Source organism: Schistocerca gregaria, chromosome 1, assembly GCF_023897955.1.
Source record: "Schistocerca gregaria isolate iqSchGreg1 chromosome 1, iqSchGreg1.2, whole genome shotgun sequence".
NCBI classification, from domain to species: Eukaryota; Metazoa; Arthropoda; class Insecta; order Orthoptera; family Acrididae; genus Schistocerca; species Schistocerca gregaria.
The window spans coordinates 975,663,207-975,675,314 of NC_064920.1; the positions used below are offsets into that span (position 1 = coordinate 975,663,207).

The window sequence follows — 12,108 nt, forward strand, 5'->3', positions numbered from 1 at the left end:
ATCAGGAAGTTCTGAGAAGTTCATGTGAAGTCTGCACGTATATATCTTGCCAGCATGGATCAGAACAATTAATAATCATGTTAGTGATTCCACAGTGATCTATTCTGTAGTGACTTTTTCAATGCCAACAATGCACTCAACATCGAAACTAAGAGGAACACTCACAAATGTAGTACTTTACAAAACACCGACTAAACTGAATGAGGCAAAAATTAAAAGAAAATGGTGTGCAGCATCCAGTTATATAATATACCCAGGGGTTAGTTAATCTTTAGTAATGAAGACTGAAAAACAACTGTCCCACTAAAACAGCAAACAGAGGAAATGTCACAAGGCTTTGTAGCCTCTAATAAATTGTGAAATATTTTCACAGAAAATCGTGTAAAGATTAGGTTTCAAGAAAAGTGCAAGTAATAACTCTTAACTTCCTTGGTGAAAGTTATTTGTAAATATATTACCTGTTGGCAAGTCTTAGTGGGTGTCAGAGTAAAAATCCAATCGTTTGGGGTTCAGTCCTCTGTCTGTTCTCAGATTTTTTCTGCTACTTATGTCTTTCACTTCTGGCATTGATTTGTGAATGAAAAAAATGCCAAATGGCACCATGGTTTGGAATCCCCTATATGGTTAAGTCAGTTCAAAGGTCACAGAAGGCAAGGGCACACCACTTCCAATAAAATCGTGCCCTATAAAGCACTGCAGTGTTGAAACTAACATTTGGGTTTGGAACTGATTTACTTATAATTTGTTGAGAAAGCTCAGTAATCATGTATGCTGAACATCTTTACAGATTATGCCAATGATGATAATGTGTATTTTAGGGCAGCGATATTACAGGTGCTTGAAATTACAACGATGACAGGAGGGGTGAGATGGTTGGGGGAGAGGGGGGGGGGGAGGGAGAGAGAAACTGGGGGGAGGGGAGAGGGAGAGGGGGGAAGGAGGGAGAAAGAGGGGGGGATCAAAACCCCACACTCTCACATTATCATCTCAGAATTTCTGAAGAACCCTGTGAATCCTTGAAAAATAATTTATTCAACACATTTCTTAGGAAATGTATTCAACATGCATACCTATGCTTTTTTATCTTAATGACTGCAAAACCTGCCAAGCTATTTATATCATCTGCAGTTACCGTTCTATTGCCTCCTAAGCTCATTGAATCGCTACTTTATAATAGATAAGAAGTTAACTTTATTCAGCTGTTGTCAATAATTTGCTACTGGACGTCGATATGAACATTATCGAGGTTTTTTACCACCATAATGAGAGCAAATACAGTTCAAATTGTATATTTTATCTAGTTACAAGAAGAACCCTAGTAACCCCAATTAGCACTTAACTTGCTCTCTTTCATTTAGCTCAGTCCTCCCGACTTCCCCCTAGTCTAAACATATGGGCAGATCTGGCAGTAGCTTTTGTTCAGCCTGGAAGGAAATGATGAACCACCCTTTCCACAATCTTTTTACATGGGTTGTGATTGGAGATGACTCAACTGACATAAGGGCTTGTGATATTCCATGGCTGCTTGTGTTTTTCAATACCCACTGAAAAACATTTCCTGGTAGGAAGTACCACCATACAGAGAGTGCTATTAGCAAGAGCAGGAAATGACCAATGGGAAAGCCTAAATTTGTTTACTGAAAATGACTGGCTGAAAGGTCTAAATGTTTTTAATTTCGTGGAGCTCGCAAAATCTGAAGTTAGTCAGCAGTCCTTAAGGGTGTAGGTGTAGGTGTAGGTGTAGGTGTAGGTGTAGAAGTCCTGTGTCTTCTGGTACAGAGGTGACATTTTTGTACCGAATTTCTGAAATTGGGAACAGGTGATTCTTCAGGATCAACCAAGTTATTTCTTGCAATATGGAAAACAGAGAGGATCTTGAAGGGTGGTTCATAATTTCCTTCCAGGCTGAACAAAAGTCCCCAGTTCCTGAATACTACTCCAGGAGTCCACATTAGTGTACAGGATGAGCTGATGGGTGTGACCAGGAAGTAAATACTTTAAAATGTAACAACGCTGTGAAGCACGCAACCACTTTGACACCCTGAGCAAGCTTTAGGTAGTTCTATAGCACCCAGCAGAGACACAACTTCAAAATATACAGTGCTCTCCCTAGCATAAAGGGAAAGGGATGTTGTTCTGCTGCACAGCAAGGCATATGGAAATCTGGAGAACTGAAATAGCTAAGGAGACCCACTAGTGGAGTTACTGCAAAAAACTGTGCTGTTTGAACAAATAAATTGTAACTTTTGTGTAGACTGTGAAAACTATAGTGCATATAAAGTTGCTGTATCACAGCAGTGTATGTAAAATAATGTAAAACTTCTGTATTACTCTTATAAAAATATTTCATTGTAAATCTGGGCATGTCTCCTGTACACCAAATAAAATGATTTTGAAACTGTATATTGTGAGATAAGTAAATAATATTTCATGTGTCTCCTTATGCTCTGTGGCGTTTCTGCTGAGACAGCCATGTGTCATTGGAGGGACAGTGGCAGGGAGAAAGCGAAATACACCACCTAACCATTGCATATCTCATTCCACTCTGCTAGGTTGAAGTTATTTTAAATTTACTTCGGACTGAAGTTTGCTTACAATACAAAGATTCATCCTCCATTGAGATGACCTGGCCTGAGGTATCCAAAAATTGCAATACGTCGTATTTCAGCCTTGAGCAGTCATAGATTTCTGCTTGAGGTGAGTAGGTGAGTTTTATCATTTAGCAAGTGTGCATATCCTCCGCATGCAGATACCTCAAATTAGGAGGTGGAGCCAAGTAGCTATCTGAATGGTGTTGTTAGGGTGAAAGGCATATTTGGTGAGGTTTAATTCAAGTTAATACATTATATACATGCCTTTGAAAATTTATGTATTTGTGTTTTTGTGTGAGTTTTCCCCAATTAACTTTGTATCCCTGTTTTGTTTGTGTGGAGATTATCAGGGGAAGTACCTTGAAGTCAATGGGAGATGATATATGAACTGTAAGCAGTGTACGTATTTCAGGCCACTGACCATATCTTGGAATTTTCCTGAGGGTAATTGTTGACACTAGATTATGGAGAAGTTTAGCCCTTTCTCATGGCTAAAAGCAGAGCTGCCAATCTATATTCAGATGATTTGATAATGTTGTGATTCAGAGGTTTAACAGGTCTGCCAATAAGCATTTCTGAGTAAATCCATGGAGCAATACATAACATAATTCCTCTCACCTGCTGCACATTGCCAGATGAATGTGGATTCTTGTCACGACTGTTTGGGGTCACAGAATCTTCAAGAATGTATGAAAGGAGCATTTCTCCTGGCAACCTTGCATGGACTGGAATCACTGCAGATAACAGTGGCTGCACATCATTGAATCCTATGGTTTATCACGTAGAGGGGACATCTTTGAATAAGTCTCTGGAAGATTCCATATTACTCTATTTCCATAGGCTTTTGAGGGGAGAGTGAAACAAGAGAGATGGTGGAAAGTCAATTAGGTATCCAGGAACTGGAAAGGGAAGGAACCAGAATTGAATAAGAATATGCATTTCACATTCTGCTGCATAATGTACTAAGGCAGCTTCAAGATGATGTGCAGAAGGATGTGCTGAACAACTTGCGCAGTGCAAAATGGAAAATATAGAAGAAAAAGGTGTGGTGATGAATCTAGACCATCTTCTGAATGAGCAAGTAAGATTTTAGAAGAGAGGAATACACAGGATTAAAATTATCCAATGTAGTGCTCACTGTAGTTACTACTCTCCCTAAGGTGAAGCTTCAATTTCAGTTTAAGAAATTCGTTTTACAAAAACCTTTCTACAAGTTTGTCCACAAGAAACAGTAAGCAGTAGACACAGGTAGATGCCGTATTCCTTGACTTCTGAAAAACATTCAGTTCCAAACTGCTGCCTAATGAAAAAAGTATGAAGTGTAAGGAACATCAGATTAACTATCTGACTGAATTGAAGAGTTTCTAGCAAACAGAACAACACATGTTATTGTGAACAGAGACGTAAAAGTAAGACAATTACTTTTCAAAATATACGTATATGGCCTAGCAGACAATGTTGCAAGTTACATGAGGCTTATACAGAGAAGTCCTGACGCTAGAAAATTGTAGCGAAATGTAGGAAGGTCTGCATAGGATCAACGCTTGGTGCAGGCAGTGGCAACTGACCCTCAACATAAACAAATGTAACATACTACATATACATAACACAGAAAACCCTTTACTGTATGATTACAGATAGCAGAAAAATTACTGGAAGCAGTTACTTCCATAAAAGATATAGATGTAGTTACTTCCATAAAATATCTGGGAGTATGGGTACCAAGCAGTTTGAAGTGGAACGACCACATCAAGTTAACTGTGAGTATGGCAGATGCCACACTGAGATTCATTGGAATAATCCTCAAGAAACGTAGTACATCAACAAAAGAAATAGCATAAAAAGCACTTTTTTTACCAAGACTTTGATTGTGCAAGTCAATCTGGGATCTGTACCAGATAGGACAGCCAGGACTGATAGAGGAAATAGACTAGTTCCCGAGATGAGCAGCACATTTTGTTACAGGTTCATTTAGCAAGTGCAAAAGCATCATGGAGATGCTCACCCAACTCCAGTGTCAGATGCTGCAAGAGCGGCACTCTGTATCACGTTATGGTCTAATGATAAAAGTTCTGGGAAGCTACATTTCTAAGGCAAACAAATAACCTGTCCATTTGCATTAATTCATTAGCAATGTTTTTGATAGTTCAAGCAGAAGTATATGGAGGTCACCAATAAAACACAGATTCGTGTGCCATTTTCTTTTGCTGTTAGAGATGATGGTTTTCATGAATCATTGTAAATTTTATTATTCTTGTGTGCAGTCAATTTTTAATTAGCCCTTTTTTCATAAATTATTCTATGATGTTACACGAGGTGCATTCAAGTTCTAAGGCCTCCGATTTTTTTTCTAATTAACTACTCACCCGAAATCGATGAAACTGGCGTTACTTCTCGACGTAATCGCCCTGCAGACGTACACATTTTTCACAACGCTGACGCCATGATTCCATGGCAGCGGTGAACGCTTCTTCAGCAGTCTGTTTTGACCACTGGAAAATCGCTGAGGCAATAGCAGCACGGCTGGTGAATATGCGGCCACGGAGAGTATCTTTCATTGTTGGACAAAGCCAAAAGTCACTAGGAGCCAGGTCAGGTGAGTAGGGAGCATGAGGAATCACTTCAAAGTTGTTATCATGAAGAAACTGTTGCGTAACGTTAGCTCGATGTACGGGTGTGTTGTCTTGGTGAAACAGCGCACGCGCAGCCCTTCGCAGACGTTTTTGTTGCATTGCAGGAAGGAATTTGTTCTTCAAAACATTTTCGTAGGATGCACCTGTTACTGTAGTGCCCTTTGGAACGCAATGGGTAAGGATTACGCCCTCACTGTCCCAGAACATGGACACCACAATTTTTTCAGCACTGGTGGTTACGCGAAATTTTTTTGGTGGCGGTGAATCTGTGTGCTTCCATTGACCTGACTGGCGCTTTGTTTCTGGATTGAAAAACGGCATCCACATCTCATCCATTGTCACAACCGAAGAAAAGAAAGTCCCATTCATGCTGTCGTTGCGCATCAACATTGCTTGGCAACATGCCATACGGGCAGTCATGTGGTCGTCCGTCAGCATTTGGGGCACCCACCTGGATGACACTTTTTGCATTTTCAGGTTGTCACGCAGGATTGTGTGCACAGAACCCACAGAAATGCCAACTCTGGAGGCGATCTCTTCAACAGTCATTCGGCGATCCCCCAAAACAATTCTCTCCACTTTCTCGATCATGTCGTCAGACCGGCTTGTGCGAGCCCGAGGTTGTTTCGGTTTGTTCTCACGTGATGTTCTGCCTTCATTTAACTGTCGCACCCACGAACGCACTTTTGACACATCCATAACTCCATCACCACATGTCTCCTTCAACTGTCGATGAATTTCAATTGGTTTCACACCACGCAAATTTAGAAAACGAATGATTGCACGCTGTTCAAGTAAGGAAAACATCGCCATTTTAAGTATTTAAAACAGTTCTCATTCTCGCTGCTGGCGGTAAAATTCCATCTGCTGTACGGTGCTGCCATCTCTGGGACCTATTGACAATGAACGCGGCCTCATTTTAAAACAATGCGCATGTTTCTATCTCTTTCCAGTCGGGAGAAAAAAAAAAATCGGAGGCCTTAGAACTTCAATGCACCTTGTAGTATTTGGACATATTATGTATGTAACATACAACTGCACACCAAGTTTCTGTTCTTCAGTCCTATTTTTCGAGAAGTGTGTATGTGTGGCTTCTGCAGACACCAACCAGCCACCCATTGCTCCAGCATATTACATAAATTTATTGGCCTAAGGGTTTCATTATCCTGGTTAGGAGTAATTTCCTCTGTCACTGAAAAAGGGAGGGGCTGTGTAACATATCAGTTCCCAGCCATATCCATCAGTTCTTCTGTTCGCTTTCTGGAAGATAGAGCCGGTCTCTGGATCTGGAAAACAGTGACTTATGTAGATTGGTGATGATAGGCCAGTGCTTCCATAATCCTTTTAAATGGGTTGTGGTCAGCACCGATTAGGCTGGCTTAAAGCTTGTGATTTCTCATGATGGTAGTTATTTTCCAGTAGCTAATGCAAAGAAATTTCTCTAATCCTGGCAGAAAGCCGCACCTTACAAAAAATTCTATCAATGGGAGCATGAAATAGCTAATGGGAATGCTTGAATTCTGTTGTTAAGGCTGATTGACAGAATGGGGCTAAATGTTAAATAATTCCATGAATCAGAATTGGAACTTGCAAAAATGGCAGCACTTGTGGGAAGAAGTTGGGTGCCCTCTGAGGAAGTGGTCATTTTCTCACAGTGTATATCTGAAATTGATGGAAGGTGAACCTTCAGGCAACCAAGTTATTTCTTGTAGTACAGAAAATTTAGATAATCCGAAAGTGCATTCCTGAGAATAGGTACTGATTTCTTGTGCAGACATTTCTAGTTTTGTAGGCAAGTGTTACCATATAGCAAGTATGCACACAGTTCACGAAGAGCTCATATGAGGTTGTGGAGTTAAATAGATAGCTGGAATATTGGTGTTTTTGTGAATGGTAATGTATCTCTTCTTGTTGCCTCTATTCTACAGGCACGTGAAATGAAGTTCGTAAGAAATAGGACAGAAATAACAAATCTAAAATGGTATGAGAACTTTCCTAGTAAGATACATGAAATGAAGATGCAAAGCAAATGAGTAAGAGGAAGACCAAGGGATCAGTGATTGAAAGGTGTGGAGTGGTGCGTTGAAAAAAAGAGGTGAGGACTGGACTAGAGTGAACAAAGGAAGATGGTGGGAAAACTGGACTAGGTGGCAAAAAGACCCAGCCTGGGGCTGGAAATTTTTCATGATGATGATGATGATGATGATGATAAATGAGATACACATGGCATGACTTAATTTAATCCAATACATTACACTTATTTCTATGGAAATGTAAAAGTGTTGATTTTTTTGTGTGACTTCTACACAACTGTCTTTCAACTATTCCTGATTTGGTACTGTGGTGACTATAAGCACAAGCTGGCTGAAGCAAACTGAAGGTGGTGTACATACTCCAGGACCGTGGTTGGATCTCAGAATTTTCTTGAGAGTGTAGATAGTAACTGTGGAGAACAATATATATCATAATGCCTCTCGAATGCCACACATCGCTAAGAGTGTATAGATTCTTGCTACAACCACAAGCAGGACTTAATTGACATCGCAGAATTCTGTGGACAAATAAATGGGACATTTCAAAATTGCATCTGCTCTTTTGGTCACAAGACTGCACATCACTCTAAAATCAAGGGTGTTAACTTTTGTGTCAGCTGCACCTTGGAAACAAATTCTGGGCTTACATCAACATCTGGGCTTGCATCAACATACGTGTTCTGCAAGTCACCATACGGTATGTAGTGGATGGTACCTTGTACCACTTTCAGTCATTTCCTTTCCTGTCCCACTTGCAAATGGAGCAAGAGAAAAATGACTGCCTCTGTACAAGCCCTAATTCCTCTTATCTTGTATTCATGATCCTTATGTGAAATGTATGTTGGTTGCAGTGGAATCATTCTGCAGTTAGCTATAAATGTCCATTCTCTAATTTTTCTCAGTAGTGTTTAGAAAAAAGAATGTATCCTTTTCTCCATGAATTCCCATTTGAATTTATGAAACATCTCTGTCACACTTGTGTGTTGATCGAACTTATTGGTAACAAATGTGGCAGCACACCTTTGAACTGATGAATTTAACCTTACCTGGACAGTATCCCAAACACTCAAGCAGTACCCAAGTACGGGTTGCACTATTGGTATATATGCATTTCCATCTATGTATTAGCTACACTTTCATAGCAGACTCCCAATAAATGGAAGATGACCTTCCCTCCAACCAACATTACATGCTTGTTCCATTTCATATTGCTAATGTTAAACCTAGATATTTAATTAATTCGACTGTGCCAAGCAGCACACTACTGGTATTGTATTTGAATATTACAGGATTATTTTTCCTACTCATCTGCATTAGCTTACATTTTTCTACATTTAGATCAAGCTGCCATTCATCACACAAAACAGAAATTCTGTCTAACAAGGGAACATTCCCAGGTGTAAATAATCAATTTTCATAAAACTTGGTGGGCAAGTAGAGGGGTCAAAATAATGCAATATGGTCATTTTTGCCCAAGTTCAATTTTAAGGGATAAAATATACCCCGAAACTAATTTGGCATATTAAACAGGGAGAATATCTTCAAAACCATGATATGTAAAAAAATATGTTTTATATAAAAATAGAAATGTAGTTAATGTTATTTAAAACTGTATAATGAACTTTTGTAATAATTTGAAAATTTGGAAAATACCCCACCACCATTAATTAATTTTGAAAGATGAATACTTTTGGTACAAAATAAATTACAGAAGTTTTCATGCCACATCCATCCATGGTTTGTGTAAAACCATTTTTGGAAAATAAGCTGCATACAATGTGCTGTCTGAGCATTTTCAGCATATCTAATCAAAACATCTACACATTCATTATTATTCTAATTAACTGTTTTGCCTTTCTTGTTTTTGTTATTTTACATATCAAATTCATATTTCTTTAGGCCACCATTTCATATATGTGTATTTTCTTAATTGAAAATAATATGTAACTCATTATATCTACATCTACATTATACTCTGCTAGCCACCTAATGATGTGTGGTGGAGGGTACTTTCAGTATTCAGTACCGCTATCTGGACCATCCAACCCTGTTCCACTCGCGAATAGGGCATGGGAAGAATGATTGTCAATAAGCCTCTGTACAGGGTCTAATTTCTTGAATTTTCTTCTCATGGTCAATACGTGAGATGTATGTGGGGGGGACGTAGTATGTTGACCGACTCCTCCTGAAAAGTGCTGTCCCGAAATTTCATAGCTCCATGAGGCACAACATCTGTCTCGTAACATCTGCCAGTGGAGTTTGTTTAGTATCTCTGTAATGCTCTCTCAACAGTTAAACGATCCCTTGATGAAATGCGCTGCTCTTCACTGGATATTCTCTGTCTCCTCTATAAGTCCTACCTGATAGGGATCCCAGATAGATGAATAATACTCAAGAATTGGGCGAATAAGCGTCTTATAAGCAATTTGTTTCATGGATGAGTTACATTTCCTTAAGATTCTTTCGATGAATTTGAGTCTGGTGGCTGCTTTTCCCACTATCTGTTTTATGTGGTCATTCCACTTAAGGTCACTCTGGATAGTTACTCCAACATATTTTATGGCAGATGTTGTCTACAGCTGTTTGTCATCAATAGTGTAGCTGTACAATTGTGGATTTCTTTTCCTATGTATGATGTGTGGTGGACCCCCACCCCCCCCCCCCCCCCCCCCATGAACCATGGACCTTGCCGTGGTGGGGAGGCTTGCGTGCCTCAGCGATACAGATAGCCGTACCGTAGGTACAACCACAACGGAGGGGTATCTGTTGAGAGGCCAGACAAACGTGTGGTTCCTGAAGAGGAGCAGCAGCCTTTTCAGTAGTTGCAAGGGCAACAGTCTGGATGATTGACTGATCTGGCCTTGTAACAATAACCAAAACGGCCTTGGTGTGCTGGTACTGCGAACGGCTGAAAGCAAGGGGAAACTACGGCCGTAATTTTTCCCGAGGGAATGCAGCTTTACTGTATGATTAAATGATGATGGCGTCCTCTTGGGTAAAATATTCCAGAGGTAAAATAGTCCCCCCCTCGGATCTCCGGGCGGGGACTACTCAAGAGGATGTCGTTATCAGGAGAAAGAAAACTGGCGTTCTACGGATCGGAGCGTGGAATGTCAGATCCCTTAATCGGGCAGGTAGGTTAAAAAATTTAAAAAGGGAAATGGACAGGTTAAAGTTAGATATAGTGCGAATTAGTGAAGTTCAGTGGCAGGAGGAACAAGACCTCTGGTCAGGTGACTACACGGTTATAAACACAAACTCAAATAGGGGTAATGCAGGACTAGGTTTAATAATGAATAGAAAAATAGGAATGCGGGTAAGCTACTACAAACAGCATAGAGAACGCATTATTGTGGCCAAGATAGATACGAAGCCCACACCTACTACAGTAGTACAAGTTTAGTGATGGGTGACTGGAATTCGAGTGTAGGAAAAGGGAGAGAAGGAAATGTGGTAGGTGGATATGGATTGGGGCTAAGAAATGAAAGAGGAAGCCGCCTGGTAGAAATTTGCACAGAGCATAACTTAATCATAGCTAACACTTGGTTTAAGAATCATGAAAGAAGGTTGTATACATGGAAGTACCCTGGAGATACTAAAAGGTATCAGATAGATTACATAATGGTAAGACGGAGATTTAGGAACCAGGTTTTAAATTGTAAGACATTTCCAGGGGCAGATGTGGACTCTGACCACAATCTATTGGTTATGACCTGTAGATTAAAACTGAAGAAACTGCAAAAAGATGGGAATTTAAGGAGATGGGACCTGGATAAACTGAAAGAACCAGAGGTTGTACAGAGTTTCAGGGAAAGCATAAGGGAACAATTGTTAGGAATGGGGCAAATAAATGCAGTAGAAGAAGAATGTATTAAAAACAAAGATTCCAAGACTTACCAAGCGGGAAAGCGCCGGTAGATAGGCACAATGAATAAAACACACTAACACACACACAGAATTTCGAGCTTTCGCAACCGGCGGCTGCTTCGTCAGGAAAGAGGGAAGGAAATGGAAAGATGAAAGGATGTGGGTTTTAAGGGAGAGGGTAAGGCGTCATTCCAATCCCGGGAGTGGAAAGACTTACCTTAGGGGGAAAAAAGGATAGGTATATACTCGCGCACACACATGCATATCCATCCATACATACACAGACACAAGCAGACATATTTAAAGGCAAAGAGTATGGGCAGAGATGTAAGTCAAGGCGGAAGTGTGGAGGCAAAGATGATGTTGAATGACAGGTGAGGTATGAGTGGCGGCAACTTGAAATTAGCGGAGATTGAGGCCTGGTGGATAACGAGAAGGGAGGATATATTGAAGGGCAAGTTCCCATCTCCGGAGTTCGGATAGGTTGGTGTTGGTGGGAAGTATCCAGATAACTCGGACGGTGTAACACTGTGCCAAGATGTGCTGGCCGTGCACCAAGGCATGTTTAGCCACAGGGTGATCCTCATTACCAACAAACACTGTCTGCCTGTGTCCATTCATGCGAATGGACAGTTTGTTGCTGGTCATTCCCACATAGAAAGCGCCACAGTGTAGGCAGGTCAGTTGGTAAATCACGTGGGTGCTTTCACACGTGGCTCTGCCTTTGATTGTGTACACCTTCCGGGTTACAGGACTTGAGTAGGTGGTGGTGGGAGGGTGCATAGGACAGGTTTTACACCGGGGGCGGTTGCAAGGGTAGGAGCCAGAGGGTAGGGAAGATGGTTTGGGGATTTCATAGGGATGAACCAAGAGGTTACGAAGGTTAAGTGGACGGCAGAAAGACACTCTTGGTGGAGTGGGGAGGATTTCATGAAGGATGGATCTCATTTCGGGGCAGGATTTTAGGAAGTCGTATCCCTGTTG

At 40.7% G+C, this 12,108-nt stretch overlaps 1 protein-coding gene across 7 annotated transcripts in view; it reads right to left on the reverse strand.

The window, feature by feature from the left end:
• LOC126277063 (mannosyl-oligosaccharide glucosidase) overlaps positions 1-12,108 on the reverse strand; it is a 357,092-nt gene that overhangs the window by 31,615 nt on the left and 313,369 nt on the right. The gene's annotated exons all lie outside the window — the stretch shown is intronic.